The sequence below is a fragment of the Engraulis encrasicolus genome, chromosome 8, assembly GCF_034702125.1.
Source record: "Engraulis encrasicolus isolate BLACKSEA-1 chromosome 8, IST_EnEncr_1.0, whole genome shotgun sequence".
Taxonomy (NCBI): domain Eukaryota; kingdom Metazoa; phylum Chordata; class Actinopteri; order Clupeiformes; family Engraulidae; genus Engraulis; species Engraulis encrasicolus.
In genome coordinates, this window is record NC_085864.1 from 37,335,030 (window position 1) to 37,357,419 (window position 22,390).

The window sequence follows — 22,390 nt, forward strand, 5'->3', positions numbered from 1 at the left end:
ACAGGCAGCCTCAGAGGCTGTGTTACAGTGGATTGATGTACAGTGATACCTTCAAGGTATCCACAATCACACAGGCAGCCTAAAGGCTGTGTTACAGTGGATAGATGTACAGTGATACCTTCAAGGTAAAACCAGATATCAGGCACCGTATCAGAAATAATAATAAGAAAACCTGCAGTGTATGTTCACTGACAGTCTCAGTCTCAGTCTTATAGAGATGGGAATCATGGCTCTTTGTCGGGATCCGGATCTTAGTGGCTAGTTCCTTTCAAAGAGCGGTTAAAAAAACTGGCTCTTTTGGCTCTTTTTTAAATTATTTATTCAGTGTTAAGAATGTAATATTTTGACTCCTCCTCAAGGTAATTTTGTCCAAACAACAACTGATTATTCTCCTGCTTCTAAAGACCGTTTTTGCCTCTCTTTGAGGCAAACAATTGTGTTTTTTCCCAAATTTAATTACTCTGGTCGAGGTCACGTGCTTAAAATGAATGAAAAATGAACGAAATAACGGTCGAGTGGCTCCCCCAGCTGTGATCCGGTTCCCACCGTTCACTTCAGGGAGCCGTTCAAAAGAACCGGCTCGTTCATGAACGACACACCTCTACAGTCTTAGGAACACATGAAATGAAGTGGAAAAGGTCCAATCTCCAGGCTACGTTCATAAAGCCAAACAAGTCTAACATTCCTAGGTCCACTGATGACCAACATCACCCTGCACGTAGCAACAATTTAGCATCATTTACTTAAATGAATTTGCTATTTGTGTCACGCATCTCTGAAATCTTTATTTCAATATTTTGCCACAGGAAATTGCTCTTCCCACAGCGCATCCATCAAAAACATGGCCGTCATGTGGGAAAAATGAAAAGTATTCAGGGAAACAAATGTCATCATACATGTGCTTTGTTATGGAAATTGGATTCCAACAGCGTGATGACCAGGGTGACTTTAGAAAGGGCGGAGAAACGCAGGTTTGAACAATGTGCCATTATCTTTTCATCGCAAACAGAAATTGCTTCATGTTATGAATACATTTTTCACCCTAAGTGGCTGCATTGCTTGATGTGTCCACATACATTTCACCCACGGAGCTGCTCTCTTGACAATACAATCGGAGACCTTTTCCAGCGCGGGATACTTTTCATGGCAAATACATTTCACATCGACAAACTTGCCATAAAAAATGAACTGCACTCGTTCTCATCATGAATATATTCATTGGCCGCCGGTAATAAATAAACACATGTGCTTCACATTTTTCTGTGGATGGATGTATTGTAGATGTATGTTTGTGTGTGAGTGGACAGTGTGCAACATTGGTCGTATCCAACAGCTAGTTTCATGAGGTCGTGGGTGGATGGTCTGTGGGTGTTTCTTGTGTTGTATTGTAATCAGGCAGCCTGTGGGAAGAAAAGGTGTGTGTGCATGTGTTTGGACCCTGTTATCTACCCGTGTGTATGTGTGTTTGAGGAGGACAGGGCCCCTGCTGCAGGGGCTATCCACCCGTGTGTGTGTGTGTGTGCGTGTGTGCGTGTGTGTGTGTGTGTGTGTGTGTGCGTGTGTGCGTGTGTGTGTGTGCGCGCGCGCGCACGTACGTCTGTGTGCTTGTGTGTGAGTGTATTGTGCGTGGGAGGAATCTTTAATTCATCACAGTGTCTGTGTGTCTGTGTACTCCTCTTCATCTTTGTGTGCTAACTATAATGATGACTGTTTGTATCTACATGTTGAGTGCGTATGACTAAGCTTGCATGACATGTCAGTGTGGCCGATGCATATATATGTGTGTTTTTGCAGACGCCTCTTTATGCCTTTGTGAAAGGCAAGAGGGTGGATTGTGTGAGTGTGCGTGCATGTATTTTTGTGTGGGTATGTGAGTGCGCATGTGACTAATTTATCATACCTGTGTGTCTGGATGAGGTGCATGTTTGACAGCATCTGCGTGGAGAGACTGTGGGTGGTTGAGTGTGTGTGTGTTTGTGTGTGTGTGTGTGTGTTTGTGTGTGTGTGTGTGTGTGTGTGTGTGTGTTTGTGTGTGTGTGTATACGGATGTGTGTCTGTGTGTGTCTTCTTTGTGGAGTTGGAGGGATGGCCATCATCAGTATCTGTGGCTCGCTTCCTCACTTCTACGTATGTGTGTGAGACTGAGCCTATGTGTGTATGTGTGAGTGTGAGTGTGAGTGTGTGTGCGTGTCAGTGTCTATGTGTAGATAGGGCTAGATATGTTGTGACTCACAGAGCTTGTGGGCACTGAAGCACCTCTCACACTTGTCTCACCAAGGAGATGCCCACTCACTCACACACTCCACCACCCACTCCCCTACCCATCAACCCCTGCTCCACAAGAACACACTGATAGCAGCTGTGAATCTGAGGAAGACCGCTTAATGTATCCTGGTCATCTGTATTCCACTGCAACTCTCTGTCTCTCTCTACATTTGACACTTGAACTTTGACCCCAGTGACACTGCAGTGGGCGCCCAAAGCAATCATATCTTGTAGAATTCACACTACGTAGCCTACATTCAGCATGACTAGCAGTTATATTTTGCAGTGCTACTTCAACACTTTGAGAGCCTCATTTAAGACTCAGTGCAACTCTACATGTTGAATATACTCAGCAATATTAAGTCTACAGAACAGCCGCTAAAATAATTAGATACTGTGTGTGTGTGTGTGTGTGTGTGTGTGTGTGTGTGTGTGTGTGTGTGTGTGTGTGTGTGTGTGTGTGTGTGTGTGTGTGTGTGTGTGTGTGTGTGTGTGTGTGTGTGTGTGTGTGTGTGTGTGTGTGTGTGTGTGTGTGTTCATGTTGAAGTTGAGCTATAAAACCTATGCTTACTGATATGATAATGCTGAGTTGATGTTCATGTACTTACAGCATGATGATTGGCCTGCACCCCTGACTTTTGCTGTCCATCTGAGTCCCATACTATGTGTGGCGTGTGTAAATGTCCAGGAGGAAACAACAATCCAACTGTACTCCTCAGTGTCCTGCTGGACCCTAATTGAATAGAGTGGCAGACATCACAGACAAATTACCCTATTGGAATAGAGTGGCAGACTAACATGTATGTGATCAAGAGACTATCACCCTAAGGTGAATCTGGTTTGAATCCTTTGCTGAGCTTATACCACTTGTAGGGTAGTATAAAGTTGTAGGAGCTGTGGTGTGTGTGTGTGTGTGTGTGTGTGTGTGTGTGTGTGTGTGTGTGTGTGTGTGTGTGTGTGTGTGTGTGTGTGTGTGTGTGTGTGTGTGTGTGTGTGTGTGTGTGTGTGTGTGTGTGTGTGTGTGTGTGTGTGTGTGTGTGTGTTCATGTTGAAGTTGAAATATAAAAACTATAGGCCTACTTACTGATATGATAATGCTGTGTTGATGTTCATGTACTTAGAGCATGATGATTGGCCTGCACCCCTGACTTGTGCTGTCCATCTGAGTCCCATACTATGTGAGGCATGTGTAAATGTCCAGGAAGAAACAATAATCCAACTGCACTCTTCAGTGTCCTGCTGCTAAATGAGTGTCTGTATACTCAGGTGAGGTTTTAGAACCATCTCCAAGGAAACATTATAATGACTTATTATATGGTTGTGACGTCATCGGTCGAATGCTCCATTCATTTCAACGGGGCTCCTCAACGTTCGCACGTCTGTTATTTTTCGATAACGGACGGGTTGGTCTATAACAGACCGCTGTCAATGGCAACAAGACTTTTCACTGCTAAAGCGACTTTTCAACAAGACTCTAATGAGCTGCTGTGATAGACAACACCTGTTGCCAGCAACCTGTTAGCGGTGGTCCACAACGGCACTGTTTTGTTTTGCGCAGCAACAATCTTTTGACATTAAAAACTACAATAGGCTAGACTTCACATTAAATAGGCCTAAAGAAATGTCCCCGCCATGTATGAATCATTTAAGTATATCCATATAATAAGCAGGTTAACTTTCGGCGAGTCGGTCGCTTTGTGGAATAGCAGCACTTCAGAGAGAACAAGACCCCTCCGCTCCGCGTCGGGGTCTAAAGATTCTCTCTGTCGTGCTGCTATTCCACGGTAGCGACCTTCTCGCCGAACGTTAACCCTTACATCACAGACAAGTGACCCTATTGGAATAGAGTGGCACACATCACAGGCAAGTGACCCTATTGGAATAGAGTGGCAGACTAACATGTACCTGTTCAAAAGACTATCATGTGTGTGTGTGTGTGTGTGTGTGTGTGTGTGTGTGTGTGTGTGTGTGTGTGTGTGTGTGTGTGTGTGTGTGTGTGTGTGTGTGTGTGTGTGTGTGTGTGTGTGTGTGTGTGTGTGTGTGTCTGTGTCTGTGTGTCTGTGTGTGTGTGTGTGTCTCTTCATGTTGAAGTTGAGCTACAAAAGCTATGCTTACTGATATGATAATGCTGTGTTGATGTTCATGTACTTACAGCATGATGATTGGCCTGCACCCCTGACTTTTGCTGTCCACCTGGGTCCCATACTATGTGAGGCGTGTGTAAATGTCCAGGAGGAAACAACAATCCAACTGTACTCTTCAGTGTCATCACAGACAAGGGACCCTATTGGAATAGAGTGGCAGACTAACATGTATCTGTTCAAGAGACTATCATCCTAAGGTGAATCTGGTTTGAAACCTTTGCTGAGCTTATACCACTTGTAGGGTAGTATAAAGTTGTACGTAGGAGCTCTGGAACATTGTCTCTCCCTGTCTCTGTCTCCCTCCCTCTCTCTCTCTCTCTCTCTCTCTCTCTCTCTCTCTCTCTCTCTCTCTCTCTCTCTCTCTCTGTGTGTGTGTGTGTGTGTGTGTGTGTGTGTGTGTGTGTGTGTGTGTTCATGTTGAAGTTGAGCTTTAAAACGCAAGCTTACTGATATGATAATGCTGTGTTGATGTTCATGTACTTACAGCATGATGATTGGCCTGCACCTCTGACTTTTGCTGTCCACCTGAGTCCCATACTATGTGAGGCATGTGTAAATGTCCATGACATCACAGACAAGTGACCCTTTTGGAATAGAGTGGCAGACATCACAGACAAGTGACCTTATTGGAATAGAGTGTCAGACTAACATGTATCTGTTCAAGAGACTATCATCCTAAGGTGAATCTGGTTTGATTCCTTTGCTGAGCTTATACCACTTGTAGGGTAGTATAAAGATGTAGGAGCTCTGGAACTCTCTCTCTCTCTCTCTCTCTCTCTCTCTCTCTCTCTCTCTTTCTCTCTCTCTCTCTGTGTGTGTGTGTGTGTGTGTGTGTGTGTGTGTGTGTGTGTGTGTGTGTGTGTGTGTGTGTGTGTGTGTGTGTGTGTGTGTGTGTGTGTGTGTGTGTGTGTGTCTTCATGTTGAAGTTGAGCTATAAAACCTATGCTTGCTTACTGATATGATAATGCTGTGTTGATGTTCATGTACTTACAGCATGATGATTGGCCTGCACCCCTGACTTTTGCTGTCCACCTGAGTCCCATACTATGTGAGGCGTGTGTAAATGTCCAGGAGGAAACAACAATCCCACTGTACTCCTCAGTGTCCTGCTGGACCCTAATTGAATAGAGTGGCAGACATCACAGACAAATTACCCTATTGGAATAGAGTGGCAGACTAACATGTATGTGATCAAGAGACTATCACCCTAAGGTGAATCTGGTTTGAATCCTTTGCTGAGCTTATACCACTTGTAGGGTAGTATAAAGTTGTAGGAGCTGTGGTGTGTGTGTGTGTGTGTGTGTGTGTGTGTGTGTGTGTGTGTGTGTGTGTGTGTGTGTGTGTGTGTGTCTGTGTGTGTGTGTGTGTGTGTGTGTGTGTGTGTGTGTGTGTGTGTGTGTGTGTGTGTGTGTGTGTGTGTCTGTGTGTCTGTGTGTGTGTGTGTCTCTTCATGTTGAAGTTGAGCTACAAAAGCTATGCTTACTGATATGATAATGCTGTGTTGATGTTCATGTACTTACAGCATGATGATTGGCCTGCACCCCTGACTTTTGCTGTCCACCTGAGTCCCATACTATGTGAGGCATGTGTAAATGTCCAGGAGGAAACAACAATCCAACTGTACTCTTCAGTGTCCTGCTGGACCCTAATGGAATAGAGTGGCAGACATCACAGACAAATGACCCTATTGGAATAGAGTGGCAGACTAACATGTATGTGATCAAGAGACTATCACCCTAAGGTGAATCTGGTTTGAATCCTTTGCTGAGCTTATACCACTTGTAGGGTAGTATAAAGTTGTAGGAGCTGTGGTGTGTGTGTGTGTGTGTGTGTGTGTGTGGTGTGTGTGTGTGTTGTGTGGTGTGTGTGTGTGTGTGTGTGTGTGTGTGTGTGTGTGTGTGTGTGTGTGTGTGTGTGTGTGTGTGTGTGTGTGTGTGTGTGTGTGTGTGTGTGTGTGTGTGTGTGTGTGTGTTCATGTTGAAGTTGAAATATAAAAACTATAGGCCTACTTACTGATATGATAATGCTGTGTTGATGTTCATGTACTTAGAGCATGATGATTGGCCTGCACCCCTGACTTGTGCTGTCCATCTGAGTCCCATACTATGTGAGGCATGTGTAAATGTCCAGGAAGAAACAATAATCCAACTGCACTCTTCAGTGTCCTGCTGCTAAATGAGTGTCTGTATACTCAGGTGAGGTTTTAGAACCATCTCCAAGGAAACATTATTATGACATCACAGACAAGTGACCCTATTGGAATAGAGTGGCACACATCACAGGCAAGTGACCCTATTGGAATAGAGTGGCAGACTAACATGTACCTGTTCAAAAGACTATCATGTGTGTGTGTGTGTGTGTGTGTGTGTGTGTGTGTGTGTGTGTGTGTGTGTGTGTGTGTGTGTGTGTGTGTGTGTGTGTGTGTGTGTGTGTGTGTGTGTGTGTGTGTGTGTGTGTGTGTGTGTGTGTGTGTGTGTGTGTCTGTGTGTCTGTGTGTGTGTGTGTCTCTTCATGTTGAAGTTGAGCTACAAAAGCTATGCTTACTGATATGATAATGCTGTGTTGATGTTCATGTACTTACAGCATGATGATTGGCCTGCACCCCTGACTTTTGCTGTCCACCTGGGTCCCATACTATGTGAGGCGTGTGTAAATGTCCAGGAGGAAACAACAATCCAACTGTACTCTTCAGTGTCATCACAGACAAGGGACCCTATTGGAATAGAGTGGCAGACTAACATGTATCTGTTCAAGAGACTATCATCCTAAGGTGAATCTGGTTTGAAACCTTTGCTGAGCTTATACCACTTGTAGGGTAGTATAAAGTTGTACGTAGGAGCTCTGGAACATTGTCTCTCCCTGTCTCTGTCTCCCTCCCTCTCTCTCTCTCTCTCTCTCTCTCTCTCTCTCTCTCTCTCTCTCTCTCTCTCTCTCTCTCTCTCTCTCTCTCTCTCTCTCTCTCTCTCTCTCTCTCTCTCTCTCTCTCTCTCTCTCTCTGTGTGTGTGTGTGTGTGTGTGTGTGTGTGTGTGTGTGTGTGTGTCTGTCCATGTTCAAGTTGAGCTTTAAAACGCAAGCTTACTGATATGATAATGCTGTGTTGATGTTCATGTACTTACAGCATGATGATTGGCCTGCACCTCTGACTTTTGCTGTCCACCTGAGTCCCATACTATGTGAGGCATGTGTAAATCTCCATGACATCACAGACAAGTGACCCTTTTGGAATAGAGTGGCAGACATCACAGACAAGTGACCTTTTTGGAATAGAGTGTCAGACTAACATGTATCTGTTCAAGAGACTATCATCCTAAAGTGAATCTGGTTTGATTCCTTTGCTGAGCTTATACCACTTGTAGGGTAGTATAAAGGTGTAGAAGCTCTCTCTCTCTCTCTCTCTCTCTCTCTCTCTCTCTCTCTCTCTCTCTCTCTCTCTCTCTCTCTCTCTCTCTCTGTGTGTGTGTGTGTGTGTGTGTGTGTGGGTGTGTGTGTGTATGTGTGTGTGTGTGTGTGTGTGTGTGTGTGTGTGTGTGTGTGTGTGTGTGTGTGTGTGTGTGTGTGTGTGTGTGTGTGTCTTCATGTTGAAGTTGAGCTATAAAACCTATGCTTGCTTACTGATATGATAATGCTGTGTTGATGTTCATGTACTTACAGCATGATGATTGGCCTGCACCCCTGACTTTTGCTGTCCATCTGAGTGTGAGGCGTGTGTAAATGTCCAGTACATTTTGTGGTGTGTAGGCCTACTGTATAAACAAAAACAAATACAATTTCTTTCTTTTTTAAAGAGCCATTGGCACATACAGTATAATGAACGTGGCACTCTTAACAGCAGCAAGACTATATAACACCATTAAGTGAGATTGTAACACCTTTAAATAGCTTTTAAAGCCTGACTGGCACTCATAGACTTTAAATTAAAACAGAAAAATGCATCTATAAATACCTATGCTAATTAACATGTTGTTCTCTGTTTTATGTTGTGTGTATGTACTGTACTGTGTACACAGGATGTGTGAGGTGGTACATACAAAAACAGATGTTTTTGTAGATTGGATTTTCATGTAAGAATGGACTCCAACATCTGCCCCAATCAAACATGAATAAAACACGGACACAACGCCAACAAATCACACTAGAAACTCATATTGCACACACCAGCACACATTATTAGAAACACTTCAACATACAGAAACATACACCACCCACACATGTACACTCATACAGGTATACTTAACCAGATTACCATACTGTATATGAGTGTGCATCATTAGTGATGTGTTGCTATGGTTTCACTCATCCGCTTAATGTATCCTGGTCACTTCATCTGTATTCCACTGCAACTGCATACCTAGCACTCCCCTCTGTCTGTCTGTCTGTCTGCCTGTCTGTCCGTCTGCCTGTCTGTCTCTGTCTACATTTGACACTTGAACTTTGACCCCAGTGACACTGCAGAGGGCGTCCTTAGCAATCATATCATGTAGAATTCACACTATGTACTTTCAGCATGACTAGCAGTTCTATTTTGCAGTGCTACTTCAACAATTTGAGAGCCTCATTTAAGACTCAGTGCAACTCTACATGTTGAATATACTCAGCAATATTAAGTCTACAGAACAGCCGCTAAAATAATTAGATACTGTGTGTGTGTGTGTGTGTGTGTGTGTGTGTGTGTGTGTGTGTGTGTGTGTGTGTGTGTGTGTGTGTGTGTGTGTGTGTGTGTGTGTGTGTGTGTGTGTGTGTGTGTGTGTGTGTGTGTGTGTGTGTGTGTGTGTGTGTGTGTGTTCATGTTGAAGTTGAAATATAAAAACTATAGGCCTACTTACTGATATGATAATGCTGTGTTGATGTTCATGTACTTAGAGCATGATGATTGGCCTGCACCCCTGACTTTTGCTGTCCATCTGAGTCCCATACTATGTGAGGCATGTGTAAATGTCCAGGAAGAAACAATAATCCAACTGCACTCTTCAGTGTCCTGCTGCTAAATGAGTGTCTGTACACTCAGGTGAGGTTTTAGAACCATCTCCAAGGAAACAGTATTATGACATCACAGACAAGTGACCCTATTGGAATAGAGTGGCAGACTAACATGTATCTGTTCAAGAGACTATCATGTGTGTGTGTGTGTGTGTGTGTGTGTGTGTGTGTGTGTGTGTGTGTGTGTGTGTGTGTGTGTGTGTGTGTGTGTGTGTGTGTGTGTGTGTGTTGTGTGTGTGTGTGTGTGTGTGTGTGTTGTGTGTGTGTGTGTGTGTGTGTGTGTGTGTGTGTGTGTGTGTGTGTGTGTGTGTGTGTGTGTGTGTGTGTGTGTGTTGATGTTATGTTGAAGTTGAGCTATAAAACCTATGCTTACTGATATGATAATGCTGAGTTGATGTTCATGTACTTACAGCATGATGATTGGCCTGCACCTCTGACTTTTGCTGTCCATCTGAGTCCCATACTATGTGAGGCGTGTGTTAATGTCCTGGAGGAAACAACAATCCAACTGTACTCCTCAGTTTCCTGCTGCTAAGGTTTTAGAACCATTTCCATGGACACATCATAATGACATCACAGACAAGTGACCCTATTGGAATAGAGTGGCACACATCACAGACAAGTGAACCTATTGGAATAGAGTGGCAGACTAACATATATTCAAGAGACTATCATGTGTGTGTGTGTGTGTGTGTGTGTGTGTGTGTGTGTGTGTGTGTGTGTGTGTGTGTGTGTGTGTGTGTGTGTGTGTGTGTGTGTGTGTGTGTGTGTGTGTGTGTGTGTCTTCATGTTGAAGTTGAGCTACAAAACCTATGCTTATTGATATGATAATGCTGTGTTGATATTCATGTTCTTACAGCATGATGATTGGCCTGCACCCCTGACTTTTGCTGTCCACCTGAGTCCCATACTATGTGAGGCGTGTGTAAATGTCCAGGAGACAACAACAATCCAACTGTACTCTTCAGTGTCATCACAGACAAGGGACCCTATTGGAATAGAGTGGCAGACTAACATGTACCTGTTCAAGAGACTATCATCCTAAGGTGAATCTGGTTTGATTCCTTTGCTGAGCTTATACCACTTGTAGGGTAGTATAAAGGTGTAGAAGCTCTGGAACTCTCTCTCTCTCTCTCTCTCTCTCTCTCTCTCTCTCTCTCTCTCTCTGTGTGTGTGTGTGTGTGTGTCTTCATGTTGAAGTTGAGCTATAAAACCTATGCTTGCTTACTGATATGATAATGCTGTGTTGATGTTCATGTACTTACAGCATGATGATTGGCCTGCACCCCTGACTTTTGCTGTCCATCTGAGTGAGAGGCGTGTGTAAATGTCCAGTACATTTTGTGGTGTGTAGACCTACTGTATAAACAAAAACAAAAACAATTTCTTTCTTTTTTAAAGAGCCATTGGCACATACAGTATAATGAACGTGGCACTCTTAACAGCAGCAAGACTATACAACACCAGTAAGTGAGATTGTAACACCTTTAAATCGAGCAATCTGCGTTAGTTCTGGCAGACCACATAGTCAACGCGCCCTTTTGCCTATTGGCTGATGCAGACCCAACCCATACAACTCTCCACTAATCGGTTGCTCTTTGGTTAATCAGCTGCAGCTCGCAATTGGATACTGACATATGGCGCGCTTTATTTAAACTACCGAATTTGTTTTCCTGTCATTGCTTTTGGCTGCTTGTTTTGCTCCCACCACCTCCCCTGCTCCACCAGACTAATCGTTGTCAAACAATGTCATGTTGTTGCTTGCTCTGTTCTAGGGGGTATTTTGCCTTTCCAGCTAAATGGAAGGCACACCACCTGAGGATGCTGCTGTTCCCTGTATTGGCTTCCATGGAGCTCATGGAGAAGTCGGGGAACTTCCTCCGAACAGAGCCATACCCCCCAAACACAAATGTATGCATTCAGAAATAAAGCTTCTGAAATATATCTCTGTTCCCCGTCTCATTTTTGACTAGAGTGGATCTGACAGAAATAGCTTTTATAGCCTGACTGGCACTCATAGACTGTACATTAAAACAGAAAAATGCATCGATAAATACTTGTGCTAATTAACATGTTGTTCTCTGTTTTATGTTGTGTGTATGCACTGTACTGTGTACACAGGATGTGTGAGGTGGTACATACAAAAACAGATGTTTTTGTAGATTGGATTTTCATGTAAAAATGGACTCCAGCATCTGCCCCAATCAAACATGAATAAAACACAGACACAACGCCAACAAATCACACTAGAAACTCATATTGCACACACCAGCACACATTATTAGAAACACTTCAACATACAGAAACATACACCACCCACACACATGTACACTCATATAATTAACCAGATTACCATACTGTATATGAGTGTGCATCATTAGTGATGTGTTGCTATGGTTTCACTCATCCGCTTAATGTATCCTGGTCACTTCATCTGTATTCCACTGCAACTGCATACCTAGCACTCCCCTCTGTCTGTCTGTCTGTCTGTCTGTCTGTCTGTCTGTCTCTCTCTCTCTCTCTACATTTGACACTTGAACTTTGACCCCAGTGACACTGCAGTGGGCGCCCAAAGCAATCATATAATTTAGAATTCACACTATGTACATTCAGCACGACTAGCAGTTATATTTTGCAGTGCTACTTCAATAATTTGAGAGCCTCATTTAAGACTCAGTGTGACTCTACATGTTGAATATACACAGCAATATTTAGCCTACAGAACAGCCACTAAAATAATGACATGGTGTGTGTGTGTGTGTGTGTATGTGTGTGTGTGTGTGTGTGTGTGTGTGTGTGTGTGTGTGTGTGTGTGTGTGTGTGTGTGTGTGTGTATACAACTTATAGGGTAGTATAAAGTTGTAGGAGCTGTGGTGTGTGTGTGTGTGTGTGTGTGTGTGTGTGTGTGTGTGTGTGTGTGTGTGTGTGTGTGTGTGTGTGTGTGTGTGTGTGTGTGTGTGTGTGTGTGTTCATGTTGAAGTTGAGCTATACAACCTATGCTTGCTTACTGATAATGCTGTGTTGATGTTCATGTACTACTTAGAGCATGATCATTGGCCTGCACCCCTGACTTTTGCTGTCCATCTTAGTCCTGTACTATGTGAGGCGTGTGTTAATGTCCAGGAGGAAACAACAATCCAACTGTACTCTTCAGTGTCCTGCTGGACCCTAATGGAATAGAGTGGCAGACATCACAGACAAATGACCCTATTGGAATAGAGTGGCAGACTAACATGGGATCGAGAGACTATCAACCTAAGGTGAATCTGGTTTGAATCCTTTGCTGAGCTTATACCACTTGTGGGGTAGTATAAAGTTGTAGGAGCTCTGGTGTGTGTGTGTGTGTGTGTGTGTGTGTGTGTGTGTGTGTGTGTGTGTGTGTGTGTGTGTGTGTGTGTGTGTGTGTGTGTGTGTGTGTGTGTGTGTGTGTTCATGTTGAAGTTGAAATATAAAAACTATACTTACTGATATGATAATGCTGTGTTGATGTTCATGTACTTAGAGCATGATGATTGGCCTGCACCCCTGACTTTTGCTGTCCATCTGAGTCCCATACTATGTGAGGCGTGTGTAAATGTCCAGGAAGAAACAATAATCCAACTGCACTCTTCAGTGTCCTGCTGCTAAATGAGTGTCTGTATACTCAGGTGAGGTTTTAGAACCATCTCCAAGGAAACATTATTATGACATCACAGACAAGTGACCCTATTGGAATAGAGTGGCACACATCACAGACAAGTGACCTTATTGGAATAGAGTGGCAGAAGAGACTATCGTGTGTGTGTGTGTGTGTGTGCGTGCGTGCGTGTGTGTGTGTGTGTGTGTGCGCGTGCGTGTGTGTGTGTGTGTGTGTGTTCATGTTGAAATTGAGCTACAAAAGCTATGCTTACTGATATGATAATGCTGTGTTGATGTTCATGTACTTACAGCATGATGATTGGCCTGCACTCCTGACTTTTGCTGTCCACCTGAGTCCCATACTATGTGAGATGTGTGTAAATGTCCATGACATCACAAACAAGTGACCCTACAGTATAGGAATAGAGTGGCAGACATCACAGACAAGTGACCTTATTCGAATAGAGTGTCAGACTAACATGTATCTGTTCAAGAGACTATCATCCTAAGGTGAATCTGGTTTGATTCCTTTGCAGAGCTTATACCACTTGTAAGGTAGTATAAAGATGTAGGAGCTCTGTTCTCTCGCTCTCGCTCTCGCTCTCGCTCTCTCTCTCTCTCTCTCTGTGTGTGTGTGTGTCTTCATGTTGAAATTGAGCTATAAAACCTATAGAGTTTCTAAATTACTCTTCAGATGGATGCTTCCATCGTACAATTCACCATACAATTAAAATCAACTTACAGTTTTTCTCGATTGGTTTGGCTAATTTCTTGAAACCGAGATGACATTTCTATAATTTTTGGGTCATTTGGCTAAACATTCTTACACTTCTGCACAACAGCTCAGATAACTAGCAAAATGTCATATACCTCCCAAAACAGCTCATTCTTGCATCAGCACTAAACCTTCTCCCACATAAATAGTCAGTACCATAAAAATGGCATATATCCTTCTCAATTTGTTTGGCTCATTTGGATTCATTTAGTCATTCTGTCAAAATAAACTGAATGGTTCAGCATAACGCCATGGAGCCTCATCACTTGCTCATATCACTCCAAAAACAGTTTACCCGTGTGTCGAAACTAAATTCCTTCCACAGAATGCCGTTTGAAAAAATGTCAAGAAATTAGCCAAATAACAGACGAAACTGTAGTATACACGGTTGTAAAATTATTTTCTACAAACTAGTAAAGTTACAATACCATCTGGCCTGTTGAACACTGTCATGAATTTACTGTTTACAGTAAAGAAATTCTTAAAATATTATGTCCTTGACTGTTTTGACAATTGTGTAGACTACTTTGCATATGATGACTCACACAATGAAATCATGCTGCATGTTTTGGAGAGGGCAACCATTAGACTGAGAATTGTCTAATTCGTTTAGATAAGACAGGTCAATTTATTTGGAAAATGTGCTAAATGTATGCTCAATGTGTCAACTGTAGGGTACTTGTATATAGCCATCTGCTGAGATGTACTAAACATTTGAGACATGTACAAAGCATTTGACGAAAGCAATGAAAAACGCCATTCTGTTGTGGGAAATTGTAAGTTGGTTTGGAGCTTTGTCCGTGTTGTTTTGAGAATGTCATCTCAGTTTTGAGAAATTAGCCAAACCAATCGAGAAAAACTGTAATGTTAATTAATGCTGTAAAAAAAAGCACACATATTCGCCACTGCTCAACTCAGCTCAGCACCCCCTTGAGGCAGGCTGTGTTATTAGATAAGTCAGCAAATAGCAGAATTTAGCAAATAGATCTTGAATTCTGAGCAGTAGGTAGATACTGCTCCACATTCAACCATGGATTTACGGTAAACTTGTAGTCCCTACCAATGGTCATTCCTGGACATTAGACAAGACAAATTATGCTATTCATCTTTTATGATTCTTGTATGTTTTTTGTGTGTGTTATTTACAGTATGTTAACACCATCTAGTCGTCACTCTTGGTAACAGCAGGTTTGGGATGTTATGAAAACATAACAATTTATGCAGAGATCTCAGAGGTTTGCAGCTCTGTCAGCCTGTGTTTGACAGCATAGGCCTAGTTATTCTTGGTGTTATGCTTATAATATATTATAAACTAATAACATCTGCTTTTGTATTCCAAGGAAACCCTGTTGGAGTGCCTTAAAAATAAATTAAAAAAAGAGCGGAGGACCCTCGTACACATGGACAAAGTGTTAGAGATGAGGCAGAAATATGGCAAGAGGCATCAGACAACATCACCAGATGGGGGAAACCACTGCTGTCTCAAAAGAAAACAACAAGTAAATTGCAGCCACAGTTTTGTTTTGTATAGTGTTTCCTATAGCAGTTCATTATTACTGTTTGTTTGTTTGTTTGTTTGTTTGTTTTGTTTTGTATTTTGTTCTTCATCTTATTGATTACTGTTCTTTTGGTCATTCACGTCTTAGCTCACAACAGAAGTAGTGGAAGGGGAAGATGACCAAAGCATCTCTGAACACCTGAAGGCCATTGATGCAGAGCTTAAGAAGATCAGGCCAAACTTCACTAACATTGAGTGGAGGATGGAGAGGACGCTACACACCAGAACACCGCTGTATAAATCTTCCTCTGCATCAGACTTCTTCCAGCAGTTCCCCTTCCTAAAACACCCACGACTGGTAAGCTCCCATTACTTGGATTGTCTGGGCTCTAAAGTAACTTTTTTCCTCACCAGCTAAAATGACTTGTAGATACTGATTGTACTGGCCAAACACATACTCACTAATGGGCCAAAGAGGCTTATATGTTATTCCACCAGCCAAACGAAATTTTTACCAGTATTTCGCCGGTTGGCTGGTGTTAATTAAGTGCCCTGATTGTCAGTACAAAACAGCTGGACAACTGGAAATACAAAAAAGCCTTCTTCTCTTTCCAGCTACTTCACGAAATGCGACTGCGGTTTGGTCACGACCTGGACTCCCTCTTCGGCACATTCATCGAGGAAACAGCGGAGAAGATTGTGGGGGCTTCCAAGGGTATCCTGAAAGCAGCCATATTGCCGCCTGATCGAGTCATATCACCATGTAAGGAAGTTATGCTTTATATTCCAATTAAAGTTTTCATTTGTGAAAAGCCTAGCTGATGAAATGCCAAGTCATGTCTAAATATGTTTGTCATATTTAATTATTTCCAGGTATGCGGACCAATGCGGCTGTACTGCTCCTCCTGACCTTAAAGGATTTATCCGGAGTTGGAACAAGTTTGCCTGATTACAGTCACTCTAGAGCAAAATCAAGGCAAAAGGATGCGTTTTGAGAAAGTTTGATAATATCACGTTAGCCTTGTTGTGGTTACTCGCTATGGAAAGAATCATAGCTCATTATGCGACGCACTCGGCAATCTACTTGGTGGACTTTAGTGTCAAATAGTTGACTTGACCGTAATTTAGATATTCTCAAGGTAGTAGCTTCACAAAACACATTCTGCAGACCTTTCAAGAATACATGAAGGACTTTGGACACTGCGGTTTATGTGTGGATACCCTCAACATATTATGAGGTACGTTTGACGTTGTTTTGAGCTGTGCAAGACTTTAAAATGTTGTGTTTTTGAAATGTGTGTAACCGCCGAAAAACGATGCCCGCATTCTTTCATATTGCATAGCTGATATGGCTAACGAGGCTAACGTGATATTATCAAACTTTCTCAAAACGCATCCTTTTGCCTTGATTTTGCTCTAGAGTGACTGTATTTCATCCCAAACATGCAAAAATCAGGCAAACTTGTTCCAACTCCGGATAAATCCTTTAATGAAGGAGAACACAAAATATTTGTTCTGCTTCAATGAAGTAAGCAATACAACTCTTTGTTTCTTAACATTGACTGTAAACCTGTTAACTGTTTCTTAACTGGTGAGTCGGGACCTAAAAGTGGTTAGTGGATGGGTCTTGGGTGGCTCCCGGAGTTGTGATGTACAAATGTATTAATTCACCCTTTTATCACCAGCCAAAATTTGAAACAATTGCTTTTCAGTACCAAGATATGCTTGACACCATCTAAAGCAAATTTGATTATCTTGGTCTCTTCAGACCACACAACATGGTTCCAGTAATTCATATCCTTGGTCTGTCCATATCTTTTGAGACCAAGATAACCAAATTTGCTTTAGATGGTGTCATAAGTGAGTTTTACAAAAACATATAGCATCTGGCTAGTCTAGCATGGTAGATATTAAATGTTTAACATTTTAATATCTCATAATTCTTATTTGGATAAATGTTGTGTTCCATGTTGCTTGTGTGTTTTGTAGAGCAGGGAAAGAGCGTTAAAACACAGTCATTATTCATTGTTATGTTCTCTTTTTCAGGAACCACTGGCGCCAACACCAACTATTATGATGCGCTTCGAAGACTCTCCACTGACAGCCGATATGGTTTCCATCAAGATGGATGGGGAATGCATCATTCCACCCTCCCCAGACATCGATGCCACTTTGGGGCTGTTGTGCATTTTTTCATTATATTTTTTATTTGATATCCAGTATCCCAAAGAGGCACGTCATACCTTAAATTTTTTTGAGAGGCGGTTAAATCTAGCTGTGACCAAGCCTTCTCTACCCGTGTTAAGAGTGGAAAAAATGTTGCAGTAATGACATTTGCACGATCATTAATACAAATATTAAGTGTGTGTGTGTGTGTGTGATTTCTTGTGGGTTTGTTTTATAAAAAACTATTTATATTATTGATCTTTTATATAAATAGGAATGTAGATGTCTGAATATTGATCTTAAATATTGACATTTTATATTATAGGTGATGTGTTTTAAATAGGAATATAACTGTTTGGTTGTTGATACTCTGCTTCAATTTGCTCATGAAAAAGGTGTGGGAAATCTGTATATGTTATGTAAATGGGGATGTAAGTGTCTTAAGTGTGTGATTGGTGAGGCGTTTAGATCAGTGTTTCTCAACAGGGGTGCCGGGGCACCCTGGGGTTCCGCGGGCCCCCCTCAGGGATGCCGCAGAAAAGTGGCTGATAAATAAATTATGTAATATAATACATATTTGTCTAAATTGATAAGTTAATGCTAGTCAGTGGAATCTTTCATCTGCCATTTACACACAATAAAGTAAATGTAGGTCATCCCAGTAAGGTACAACTTCGAACGTAGGTTGTGTGATGTGTGATGTGTTACTTTTCTAAGCTTTGGTATCGGATGCAATGCCATGTTACGGCTTGTTGGTTTAGGGTGCCTTGAAATGTTTCATAAATTGAAAGGGTGCCTCGCCTAAAAAAAGGTTGAGAAACGCTGGTTTAGATCATTAACATTTTGACTGTGTTTAAACTTCAGTGTTTTTTTTTTTGATACTTGAGCTCTATGTATTTAACATTAACTTTCAGTATAATAAACGAGTGGTATTTGACTTGTTGTGCTGTCATAATTGAAATATATTATAATGTAATAATAATACTAATTAATATTATTAATATATGTAATAATAATGAAAAACAATAATAGGCCTACTACAAATAATAAAATAATAATAATAAAATAAGAATAATAAAATAAGAATAATCATAATAATGCAAAATAATAATAGTAAATTGTTCTATATGGAACCATTGCCACATACATGAATGGCACCTTCAATGGTTCTTTACAAAGAACCTTTTAAAAAGGTTCCATGTGGAACCATTTAGGGTGTCTTATTTGTACCAAAGGATGGAACCTTCTTTTCCAAGTGTGTAACCCACCCCCTCCCCCACAGACAAAAATTCATGTTCTGAAAAGTTCAACACGTTCTGAAAAATTTAGCCGCTTTGCATTAAGTTTTCGAGCAGACACTTGTCCACGGTGACGCAACATCGAAAGAGAAAAGCAGAGACTGTTCACAAATAACTGAATAAAGATTTAATTAAAAAAAAAAACACAGCATTTGTATGAAAATGTGCTGGGTGACCACACTGCCTATCCAGATGCACGTATAGCAACAATGAGAAAGAGAGGGACGGAGAGAGAGAGTGATTAGCGGCGTATTTGTGTGTGTGTGTGTGTGTGTGTGTGTGTGTGTGTGTGTGTGTGTGTGTCGGGGAACATTTGAAGTGAAAAAACAACCCTCCCCCACTTCAGCATCACGTCGGTGCTCAAGACAAGTTGGATCATAGTCATCTCAAGTGCTCCCATTAAAAAACGGCTGGGGTGTTAGGCTACACCGGGAAGACCGCCGTCTTCTCTTTGCTGCCTAAATTGTAACAGTTTAAATGCCTCATCTCCAAGCAGCACAATCGAAACTATTGGCTACAGGCGCGGAGTGGCCGTCGGGAGATCGGGGACTTGTCCCGGTGGGACGCGGCCGTGAAATGTAATATTGCAGCCGTGTTGCCAGTTGGCCCTGCAGTCTTAGAAATTTACCTATATGCACTGACTTCCCACTTTCCACATCACTTTGAGTCCATATAGCTGACTAGTCAGTATTTATACCGTGTACCAGACGGCAATACCTCACTGACGGTGTCAAACAGCAAATTGGCCACACCCCTTCTCTACTGATAATTTTCATACACCGTAGATCGCGGAAGTTTACTAGATCTTAGTAACACAGTTTCGTTTTCAGTATTTGAAGAACCTGTGATGTTTAGATTGGTTACCAAAGGATGGAAATATTAATAAGTTATGATTTATTTTCCGATTTCCACATGACTGTTACAGTTTACAGTCTTTCCAGTCCAGATTCACTTGCTCTGTGGTTATTGACTTGGGTTACGAACAGACTCCACCGAGTGGTAAGGAAGAGAACTGCACCTAACAGAAGCAATGGGTTTTGTTTTGATTTGTTAGAACTACCGGTATATCTCCTTATAGTCGAAATAATATTATTATCATACATATATTTATATGTGGCACATTTAGGATGTAGCCTATGAAATGTCTGAAGAAATGGAACAAAATAATTACCACACAAGATTCTGACGTGACCAGTGCTGGGTGTGTAGGCTAAACTGTGGATTAAAGTGGAGTGATTGCAAGAAACAAAGACATTTGCTGCGACGAAGACAGCGTTTTAAGGTAGGCGTACACCGTTTGGTTATACATTTTGTTGACTTATGGTTGTGCTTTGAAGTAGCTAGGTTTGGCTTATTTGCTGCATGGTGGGTTTATTGCAAGCTATAGGCCTACTATAGGCCTACTAGCCTATATTTTGTAAGCCTACTCTTCTAAAAATCTCCACACTCAAAACTTTGTGCCCGTGCTCATCCTGTCTTCCTTAAAAGATATTTCAATTTCAAACTGTCAAAATGACAGTGGAGCACATTTGCATGGAACAGTAGCATGATGTAGCCTAACCTGCAACTAGTTCTATGAATGCTTTGGACTGTGATGATGGCTCCAGTGGTGTAGTCTACTTTTTGAAGTGGGTATACTGTATATTTGAGCATTTTTTGATGTGGGTATACTGTATATATTTGTGCTATTGTAAATAAAGGATCAATCAATTTTAAGTGGGTATACTGTAATCCCTGAAATTTTGAAATGGATACCTGCGTTTTACGTAGACTACACCACTGGCTGTGCATTTCATCAAGGTGTAGGCTACAATTCTTCACTTCAGGTTGATATTTTGACAACACTAATGTCCACATGTAGTACGACTGCAGATTTCGTGGCTTTTGTCCTTTTGGTTAGGAAACCATGTTGTTCGCATTATTTTTTTGTTTATTTTTTTTAAAAAGAGGGCCGCCAAGGGGAAATTTGTCCCGGTGGGAAAAGGCCTCCCAATCCGCCCATGATTGGCTATCTAGCTTGTGAGTTTGGCTGGTATCCAACAAGACGAGTCAATTGGCATTAGGTCTTGCGAAGAGTGGAAAGAGTTACGTTACGTAGAGCGAGAGAAAGAGACGCTTCCCCCAGAAAGGACATAGCGATGTCTCCAAATATTAGACAAATGCAGCTTATTTTACTTAAGTAGACATCAGGGAAGTATTTTACTTAATAGCAACGCCGACCTGATTGGTTCATATTGCTCTGAATAGCCACAGAAGGCTAGGCTACATTTTAATGGGTTAACGCGTGCGAGGTCATCTAACTGTGGTCACGCCAGGTGCTATTACGAGAGGAAAACTATAGCACATTGGCAAACATTAAAGTCAGTTTAAGCCATGCATATGATGAACCAGTTTTCTTGTTTGAAAAAACACACTTCCTGGTGCGCAGGGTGCATGCATTTCTGACTGACCCAGATGAAATCGCATGCACGGAACTCCATGATTAAGAGATGACATCGCATATATTTCCCAGCGCATATCACCGTAGCCTACAGTGAGACATTGTTCTTATGAAGCTGGCGGGAGACATGCATCCACAGTTGAAGGAATGTGCAATGATTTTGCGCTCACCCAGGCTCAAACACAATTTCTTAATGGCAAATCTACCCACTGTTGCATCAATCTTATATGTGTCCTCCCTGTAAGGCTGCATCAATTCAAACAGGTAGAGAAGTCGTGTTAGCCTATAGCCAAAGTCTATAAAATGTAGCCTATTTTTTGTCATTCATAATGATCTAAGTAGTCTATACGATAACGATTTGTTGCGCTACGACCGGCTCAAGTTGGATAATAGTCATCTCAAGTGCTCCCGTTAAAAAATGGTTGGGGTGTTACACCGGGAAGACCGCCGTCTTCTCTTTGCTGCCTAAATTGTAACAGTTTAAATGCCTCATCTCCAAGCAGCACAATCGAAACTATTGGCTATCTAGCTTGTGAGTTTGGCTGGTATCCAACAAGACGAGTCAATTGGCATTAGGTCTTGCGAAGAGTGGAAAGAGTTACGTTACAGGCTACGTCGCGTGTGTGTGTGGGTGAGAGAGGGAGAGAGAGAGCGAGAGAAAGACGCGCTTCCCCGCAGAAAGGGCATAGCGATGTCTCCAAATATTAGACAAATGCAGCTTATTTTAGTTAAGTAGACATCAGGAGAGTATTTTGCTTAAAAGCAACGCCGACCTGATTGGTTCATATTGCTCTAGCAGTGTGTGTCATTTACATCTTGCCAGCCTATGTTCTTTAATAAATTTCTAACTTATAGCGATTCCAAACTTGTCCCCCACCCATCGCACAACGTGAAAGTTGAAATGTGTGTAGCCTATGCTTAAATACTGCCTAAACTGTAACAGTTTAAATGCGTCCTCTCCAAACAGCACAATCGAAACTATTGGCTGTCTAGCTTGCGAGTTTGGCTGGTATCCAAAAAGACGAGTCAATTGGCATTAAGGTCTTGCGAAGAGAGCAAAGAGTTACGTCGCGTGTGTGTGTGGGCGAGAGAGGGAGAGAGAGAGCGAGAGAGAGAGCGAGAGAGAGGCGCTTCCCCGCAGAAAGAGCAAGGCCCAAGTATAGCGAGCGCTCCCAAGTGCCACCTGACGGTTGTTTGGGTACACTGCA

The 22,390-nt window shown here is 42.1% G+C and overlaps 2 long non-coding RNA genes across 3 annotated transcripts; both read right to left on the reverse strand.

The window, feature by feature from the left end:
- Positions 1-2,730: 2,730 nt before the first annotated feature.
- LOC134454571 (uncharacterized) lies at positions 2,731-3,510 on the reverse strand. The gene is made up of 2 exons (XR_010035863.1): positions 3,350-3,510; positions 2,731-2,998 (listed from the first exon to the last, which is right to left on the reverse strand). It is a non-coding gene; the product is annotated as an uncharacterized LOC134454571 (long non-coding RNA).
- Positions 3,511-6,427: 2,917 nt separating this feature from the next.
- Positions 6,428-10,292, reverse strand: LOC134454562 (uncharacterized). 2 transcript variants are annotated; one of them, XR_010035854.1, is made up of 5 exons: positions 10,245-10,292; positions 8,060-8,153; positions 7,527-7,626; positions 6,991-7,122; positions 6,428-6,662 (listed from the first exon to the last, which is right to left on the reverse strand). It is a non-coding gene; the product is annotated as an uncharacterized LOC134454562 (long non-coding RNA). The 2 variants fall into 2 exon arrangements; XR_010035853.1 differs by lacking the exon at positions 10,245-10,292 and adding an exon at positions 9,798-10,004.
- Positions 10,293-22,390: the final 12,098 nt, after the last annotated feature.